Source organism: Rana temporaria, chromosome 6 (assembly GCF_905171775.1).
Source record: "Rana temporaria chromosome 6, aRanTem1.1, whole genome shotgun sequence".
Lineage (NCBI taxonomy): Eukaryota > Metazoa > Chordata > Amphibia > Anura > Ranidae > Rana > Rana temporaria.
In genome coordinates, this window is record NC_053494.1 from 158,644,355 (window position 1) to 158,653,315 (window position 8,961).

Below are 8,961 nucleotides of genomic sequence, written 5' to 3' on the forward strand. Positions count from 1 at the left end.
CATCATTTGCATGGGGTCACGCCTCATTAGCATGGCACACACCCACTTTCACCAACACTGGCTTACGCCGAGGAAACCCAGCGTATCTTTAACAGCGAGTGGGAGCAAGTGCTTTGTGAATCCAGTGCTTGCCTCTGTGCACTGCGCCGACATAGCGTAAAAGAGATGCGCTACGGCGGCATAAATATGCGCCGATGTATGTGAATCCGAGCCAGACTCTCTAGGATGGAAAAGCACAGCTTGATTCTCAAAGACATTAAAGAAGCCAATGGATGATTTGTTGAGCAGGCATCTGCCCAATAAAGAATCTGTTTTTGGTGGACAAACCCTTTTACATAACTGTGAATTCATATTTATGATACTTTCTATTTTATGTTACACATATAAGTTAATAATAAACTAATATGATTGTAAATTTGGAGTGTTTAGTCTTCTAATTTATATCTGGCCCTTGCATGTGGTAAACTCTGTGGGTCACACAATTTTAACTTAGGGGAAATTTTAACTGAAAAGGGACAGTGGTGAGGATCACTCCTGTATAGATAGCCAGTGGTGAACAATAAAGAGGCAATTTAACATAAATGATGTCCCAGTGCACAAGTCCCTGATGTACTGTATTAATGATAAAATAAATACTCCCGCGCTGAAGGCCACAAAATGTCTAAAAAGCAAAGCAGCTAGCACAAAACTCAGGGAAAGTGTCACGATAGAGAAAGCAAGAAGTGTGCAGCGCTAATGCCTCATGGGAAAACTGAACCAACCCGTATTGATATGTGCAAAATTAGCAAAAAAGTAATCAAAATGATAACACATCCAAAGTGCCTGCGCATACAGGTGATACTGGAAAAATTTAAATATCGTGCAAAAGTTCATTTATTTCACTAACGCGACTTAAAAGGTGAATCTAAGAATCGAATAATTGATATAGACTCATTACACGCAAAGCAAGATATTTCAAACTGTGATTTGTCATAATTATGATGATTATGGCTTACAGCTCATGAAAACCCCAAATCCACAATCTCAGAAAATTTGAATATTACATGCAATCAATAAAACAAGGATTTTACAATATCGGACCTCTGAAAAGTAGAAGCATGCAAATGTACTCAGTACTTGGTTTGGGCCCCTTTTGCAGCAATTACTGCCTCAATGCGGCGTGGCATGGAAGCCATCAGCCTGTGGCACTGCTGAGGTGGTATGGAAGACCAGGATGCTTCAATAGCGGCCTTCATCTCTTGTGCATTGTTCGGTCTCATGTCTCTCATCTTTCTCTTGGTAATGCCCCATAGATTTTCTATGGGGTTCAGGTCAGGCGGGTTTGCTGGCCAATCAAGCACAGTAATCCCACGGTCATTGAACCAGGTTTTGGTGCTTTTGGCAGTGTGGACAGGTGGCCCAAGTCCTGCTGGAAAATGAAGTCAGCATCCCCATAGAGCTTGTCTGCTGAAGGAAGCATGAAATGCTCCAAAATCTCCTGGTAGACGGCTGTGTTGACCCTGGACTTAAGGGAAGCACAGTAGACCAACACCAGTAGATGACATGGCTCCCCAAATCAACACAGATTGTGGAAACTTCAAGCATCTTGCCGTGTGTGCCTCTCCATTCTTCCCCCATACTATGGGTCCTTGGTTTCCAAATGAGATGCAAAATTTACTTTAATCAGAAAAGAGGACTTTGGACCACTGAGCAACAGAACAGGTCTGTTTTTCTTTAGCCCAGGTAAGACGCTTCTGACATTGTTGTTCAGGAGTGGCTTGACAAGGGGAATATGACATTTGAAACCCATGTCCAGGATCCGTCTTTTGATGCACTGACTCCGTCCACATCTTGAGAAAGCCCCCAACACTTTTGAATTGCCTGTTCCTGACAATCCTCTCCAGGCTGTAGTCATCCCTGCTGCTTGTGCACCTTTTCCTTCCACACTTTTTCCTTCCACATACCTTTCTATTAATGTGCTTTGATACAGCACTTTGGGAACATTCAACTTCTTTTGCAATTACCTTTTGAGGCTTCCCCTTCTTATAGAGGGTGTCGATGATGGTTTTCTGCACAACTGTCAGGTCAGCAGTCTTTCCCATGATTGTGATTCCTACTGAACCAAACGGAGAGACCATTTAAAGGCTCAGGAACCCTTTGCAGATGTTATGGCTTAATAAGCTGATTAGAGTGGGACACTTTGAGCCTACAATATTGCACCTTTTCACAATATTCAAATTTTCTGAGATTGCAGATTTGGGGTTTTCATGAGCTGTAATCCATAATCATTACAATTATGACAAATAACGGCTTGAACTATCTTGCTTTACGTGTAATGAGTCTATCTCATATATTAGTTTCACCTTTTAAGTTGCATTAGTGAAATAAATGAACTTTTGCACGATATTCAAATTTTTAGAGTATCACCTGTAAATAGATACAGTATCTTACAAAAGTGGGTACACCCCTCACATTTTTGTAAATATTTTATTATATCTCTTCATGCGACAACACTGAAGAAATTACACTTTGCTACAATGTAAAGTAGTGAGTGTACAGCTTGTATAACAGTGTAAATTTGCTGTCCCCTCAAAAGAACTCAATACACAGCCATTAATGTCTAAACTGCTGGCAACAAAAGTGAGTACACCCCTTACTGAAAATGTCAAATTAGCCATTTTTTCTTCCCGGTTTCATGTGACTCGTTAGTGTTACAAGGTCTCAGGTGTGAATGGGGAGCAAGTGTGTTATATTTGATGTCATTGCTCTCACTCTCTCATACTGGTCACTGGAAGTTCAACATGGCACCTCATGGCAAAGTACTCTCTGAGGATCTGAAAAAAGGAATTGTTGCTCTACATAAAGGTGGCCTAGGCTATAACAAGGTTGCCAAGACCCTGAAACTGAGCTGCAGCACAGTGGTCAAGATCATACAGTGGTTTAACAGGACAGGTTCCACTCAGAACAGGCCTCTCCATTGTCGACCAAAGAAGTTGAGTGCACGTGCTCAGCGTCATATCGAGAGATTGTCTTTGGGAAATAGACAAATGAGTGCTGCCAGCATTGCTACATAAGTTGAAGGGGTGGGAGTCAGTCTGTCAGTACTCAGACCATACGCTGCACACTTCATCAAATTGGTCTGCATGGCTGTCGTTCCAGAAGGAAGCCTCTTCTAAAGATGATGCACAAGAAAGCCCACAAACTGTATGCTAAAGACTAGCAGACTAAGGACATGGATTACTGGAACCATGTCCTGTTGTCTGATGAGACCAAGATAAACCTATTTGGCTCAGATGGTGTCACATGTGTGTGGTGGCAACTAGGTGAGGAGTACAAAGACAAGTGTGTCTTGCCTACAGTCAAGCATGGTGGTGGGAGTGTCATGGTCTGGGGCTACATGAGTGCTAACGGCACTGGGGATCTACAGTTCATTGAGGGAACCATTAATGCCAACATGTACTGTGACATACTGAAGCAGAGCATGATCCCCTCCCTTCAGAGACTGGGCCACAGGGCAGTATTCCAACATGATAACGACCCCAATCACACCTCCAAGATGACCACTGCCTTGCTAAAGAAGTTGAGGGTAAAGGTGATGGACTGGCCAAGCATGGCTCCAGACCTAAACCCTATTGAGCATCTGTGGGGCATTCTCAAAGGGAACATGGAGGAACGCAAGGTCTCTAACATCCACCAGCTCTGTGATGCCATCATGGAGGAGTGGAAGAGGACTCCAGTGGCAACCTGTGAAGCTTCATGCCCAGGAGGGTTAAGGCAGTGCTGGAAAATAATGGTGGCCACACAAAATATTGACACTTTGGGCCCAATTTGAACATTTTCACTTAGGGGGTGTACTCACTTTTGTTGCCAGCGGATTAGACATTAATGACTGTGTGTTGAGTTATTTTGAGGGGACAGCAAATTTACACTGTTATACAAGCTGTACACTCACTACTTTACATTGTATAAAAGTGTAATTTCTTCAGTAGTCACATGAAAAGATATAATAAAATATTTACAAAAATGTGAGGGGTGTATTGTATATAAAAAAAAAATCAAAAACATTTAGTGCTGGTGATAACAAAAAAAGTGCTAGTGCAAAAAAGTCCCAATGACAAATATAATAGATGAAGATATGTATAAAGGTTCAGTTTTCACATGACATTAAAGTACAGTTGTTAAGAGGGGGCAGAATAGGCTTCTCTGAAGTAAAGGGTTTTCAGGGATGGTCTAAAAGCGAACAGATTAGGAAATAATCAGACAGATTGGAGTAGGGAGTTCAATAGGATGGGAGAGCATCGGGTAGTCCTGGAGGCGAGCATGGGAAGAGTTGACGAGGGAGATAGAGAGTTAGGCCCCGTACACACGGTCTGTTTGGTCCGATGAGAATGAACCAAAGTTCATTTTCATCGGACCAAACCGACCGTGTGTATAGGCTATTGGTGTCATTGGTTAGGAAGGGGTGAATTTTGGAGATGCTGCGTAGGTTGAGGCGGCAAGCTTTGAACAGTGATTGGACATGGGGTTGAAAGGAGAGTTCAGAGTGCAGGATTACATCTAGAACCTTAGCATATGGCGATTGGTTGATAGTTGTGCCATCTATCTTGACAGAGAAATAAGGGAAAGGGGCATGTGGGGGAGAAAATATTATGAGCTTGGTTTTGGACAAATTGAGTTTGTTGAAGTGGTGTGACATCTAGGCCGATATGTCTGTTAGTAAATTAGTGATACCTGAGGAGACTGAAGGAGTGAGCTGAAGTGTAGAGAGATACATTTGGGTATCGTCAGCATAGAGATTATTGGGCAATTGCACCTACAGGTAAGCCTATAATAGGGCTTACCTGTAGGTACAGTGAATATCTCCTGCACGGACATGAACCCGGAAGAAGTTCTTCCGGGTGAAGATGGAAGTGCCTGTCAGCAGTGACAGCATGGCTGGAGGGCTTCGTTCTAAGGTAAGTATTTCATAATGTTTGATGCATACTAGCACATTATGCCTTTACCTTGCATGTTTGAATTTTTTTTTTTTGGTGAGGTTTACTACCACTTTAACTGACCCAGGGAGGAGCTGGAAAATAAGAGAGGTCCAAGAACAGAACCTTGGGGGACCCCGACAGAGAAAGGAAGAGGAAGTAGAATTGTAAGTAATGCTGAAGGTGCAGTTGGATAAGTGGGATGAGAACCAGCAAAGAGTACAGTCACAAGGACCAAAGACGTGGAGGTTTTTTTAGGAGGAGGGGTGGTCCACTATGTCAAAGGCAGCAGAGAGGTCCTTGAGGAGGAGTACAGAATAGTGTCCATTGGTGTTAGCCGTTAGCTGATCGTTTGTGAGTTTTAGGAGAATAGTTTCTGTGGAGTGTTGAGAGCGAAATCCAGCCTGAAGGGGATCAAGAAGGTAATTCTAGGTGACAGTGTCGACCGGTGGTAATTTTCTTTGGGATGGTTTCAAACGGTAACATTGCCCCCCCTTGGTCAGTCGGTTGGTGGGCGGGACTGGTGCACTTACCCCATCTATGCGGCGCTTCTCCCGTGCTCTTGGCAGCAGTGCCTCTCCAGTTCTCCTGCTCTCCACGGGTGTCGGCTCTGGCTTCTGCTTCCTCCCTCCTCGATGGCCAATCGGGAGTCTTCTCTTTTTGGCCAATCAGAAAATAAGTCTCACACCTGCTTCTGATTGGCTGGATTGAGGATCAGTGTTACAACAGCAAATCATTTGCTGTTGTATCACCTGGGTGGGCTCATGGAGCAATGCTCTGCGCCACGAACACATTGTTTGTAATTCAGGCACCCGGTGTCCTGAAAGAGGCCTGATGCCGTATAGGGGGTGGCAGTGGCAGCCGTGAATATCCATTAGTTATATAGGGAGTGGTTTTGAGAGAGGTAGCGGCACCCGGGCACCCTTAATGTACAGGCTGCCGCTGCTCGGTGAGGTGGTCGCTCAGTCGGATGTAGACTTTTTTTGGAAGGGGGGCATGGGGTACCTAGCTTTGACAGGTACCTTCTCTGATTTTCACTCAGATCGCCTAGGCGATCCAAGCAGAAGTTCTCCCCCAGCTGTAAAGCCGCAAGGAGTCACAGCCTGGCTGCCCACAGTTAACATGCCTGCACAGGGGACCAAAGGCCGATGAAGAATCCGGCCTGGGTGTGGATGGTGCTGGATCATTGGACATGTAAGTGTCTATTTATTAAATGTCAGTAGCTACAGTTTTTGCAGCTGCTGACATTTAATTTTCAAAGAAATGCCTGAAGAACCGCTTTAAAAGGTCTGCTACTTATGGCTTGATTCCAGGTACCACAGCATACCTTCAGATGTCTAATGGTGTCTATGCCTCTAGGGGTCAGGGCTGTTTTGGCAGCAAAGGGGGCTGTTTTTCAAGTATGTATTTTACAGTTTTTCAGGGATTCGGTCTAAGGTAAGAAAATGAAATAGGGCATAGCAGGAGTACAGTTTTGCTAATCAGACATACAAGTATTTATTAGGGCTGTTACTGATTAAAATTTTTGTGTTCGAATTGTTTTCTTTTAAATCGATTAATCAACTAATTTTGATTAATTATAACGCACATACAGATCCAACTACTTTTTGCTGATCTTCTTGCAGGCTGATTCCCAGTGCAGCTACCAACCATTGGAAAAATGGATAGCAGGATACAAAAAACACAAAGGCAGCGCTCGATGGAAATAGCATTAAAACTTTTATAGTCTTCAAGTAGGTAACAAAATAAATATTGCCCTGGAGATAAAACCGATGTAGCTACATAAACTATAAAAATGGTGCGAGTAATACCAAACGGTAGCAAAAGAAGTCATAAAAACTTGTAGCCAAGTATGATACTGGTATAAAAATGTGTACAACGATACCACTGCTGAATCCAGATGTGGAGGGGTTAACATCAGTCCGTCAGAGGAGCTGCGGTGGCTCAACGCGATTGGCACTGCGCTGACAAGCCATTCACCTCTGCAGCTAGGGGTTCGGATCCCGGTCTCGGCTACATGTGAATTGAGTTTGGTGGTCTCAGCCCGGCTCCCCACCGGGTGTGCTATGCGAGGTAAGCCTCCCTCCCACAAAAACCACCACACTTACACGCACTCGACATTGGGTTAACATGCACGCACTTTGACCACGCGGTCTCTAAAAAGAGAGGCGAAGGACTAACGGGGCTGGTTGAGCGGGCTAATCCTCTCACTCCCTTATAGGGAGTCCCTCTGCCCCATTGGGCTTCAAAGCGGAGCAGGTAGGGTGGGCTGTGTGGGAGGACCCCCTCACACACCCACCATTGCCACCCGGGGCATGGAGAAAGGTGACAGATTGCCTCTGGGGGAGGCCTGCCTACTCCCAACTCCTGCAGTCCGGCTCCTCTCTCGAGTACACGCACAAAATACACTTTAAAAAAATAAGAAAAAAAAACATCAGTCCGTCAGCATGTAGATGTCCCGTGAAGGGAACTATCACAACTCCCAGTTGATGGCTGTAGAATCCCAGGTTGATGATAGAGGGAAGTGTAACAGCCCTTGCGTGTGGCCGATAGTAAGGTCCCTCCAGAATGCAGATATGAAGGCACAGCAAAGGAGCCCTTCAGATGGACACGGCAAGCCCCGCCGGTGTCCGTGATGTCACCGGATCTCAGATGGAACTCCCTGAAGGCCCAGAAGCCGGCGGAGAGTTGAGTACCAATCAAAAAAAATTTGATCGATGAAAAAAATCGATCGAAAAGATAAATCGAGGAATTAATAGTTAATTTCCACAGCCCTAGTATTTATATTACCAAAGCAGGGCTCAAGTCCTGCGGGAACGCGTGGGAACGGAGTTCCTGCACTTTTTTCACAGCAGGAACGCAGTTCCCTTTGCAGGACTAGAGCAGCCGAGAGCAGCCGAGCCACCCGAGCCAATCCTTCACTAAGCGGCGATGCCCAGCTTGAGTCACTGTCAGGGGCAGACGAACCTTAGTCATCCTTTATGTTACTGGCCGCTTCCTGTATATGGATTCATCATCATCCGTCACTTCCTCGATGCCGCAATGTCTCCTGGGAGCTTTTGTCATTGTTCCCAGGAGACATTGCGGAGGTCTGCCGCGAGTTATCGTGGGATTTAGAAAGAACTTGCTTTAGAAAAAACATGCGGTTTAGTAATTATGCATATGAGCGTATAATTTTTTTTTATTTTGGTGGGGTAGTGGATGGGGGAGTTCCCACACTTTTTTCCCCAGGACTTGACCCCTGTACCAAAGTAATAAAACAACCACCAGAAATTATTAAAAAAGTATCACAGACAGAACTCAACAGTTTATACTACCAAAATAAGCATAGTTCAAATTTTTTTAATTATTGGTTTGTTAAGGCTGCGAATACAGATTTCAATCGTACTGATTTGGTCATCTCAATCTGCTCAGCACAGAAAGGCAATCTCTCTGCCTCACTATTCTGTCAATGTGCAGATGGCTTTTGATAGCAAGACAGTTCCTAAATGTGTTAGAGGCTTCCCTGGATGGTGTCATGACTCAAATGGCAATTTACTCTTTGCTAGTCACAGATTTACAGAACAATATGTTCTAGCGTGGATGGCGGGTGAACACATTCCATGGCACAATGCAAAATTTATAAACACATGGCACAAGGGAAATACACAAAATATTGTTTCTCTAACCAAGTTCCCGATCCTTACCAGCAAAAAGTAAAACGATGTAGCATGTACGATGTACACATGAGAGGGAAACATTTAGAAGAACCTGATTAAGATTATATTCCTAATTTAAATTTTTCAAAGAGAACCAGTCATAATTGAGTTCATGTAAAAAATCTTAAAGGGGTTGTAAAGGTAAAACATTTTTTTCCCCTAAATAGCTTCCTTTACCTTAGTGCAGTCCTCCTTCACTTACCTCAGCCTTCGATTTTACTTTTAATTGTCCTTATTTCTTCTGAGAAATCCTCACTTCCTGTTCTTCTGTCTAACGCCACACAGTAAAGCGAGGCTTTCTCCCTGGTGTG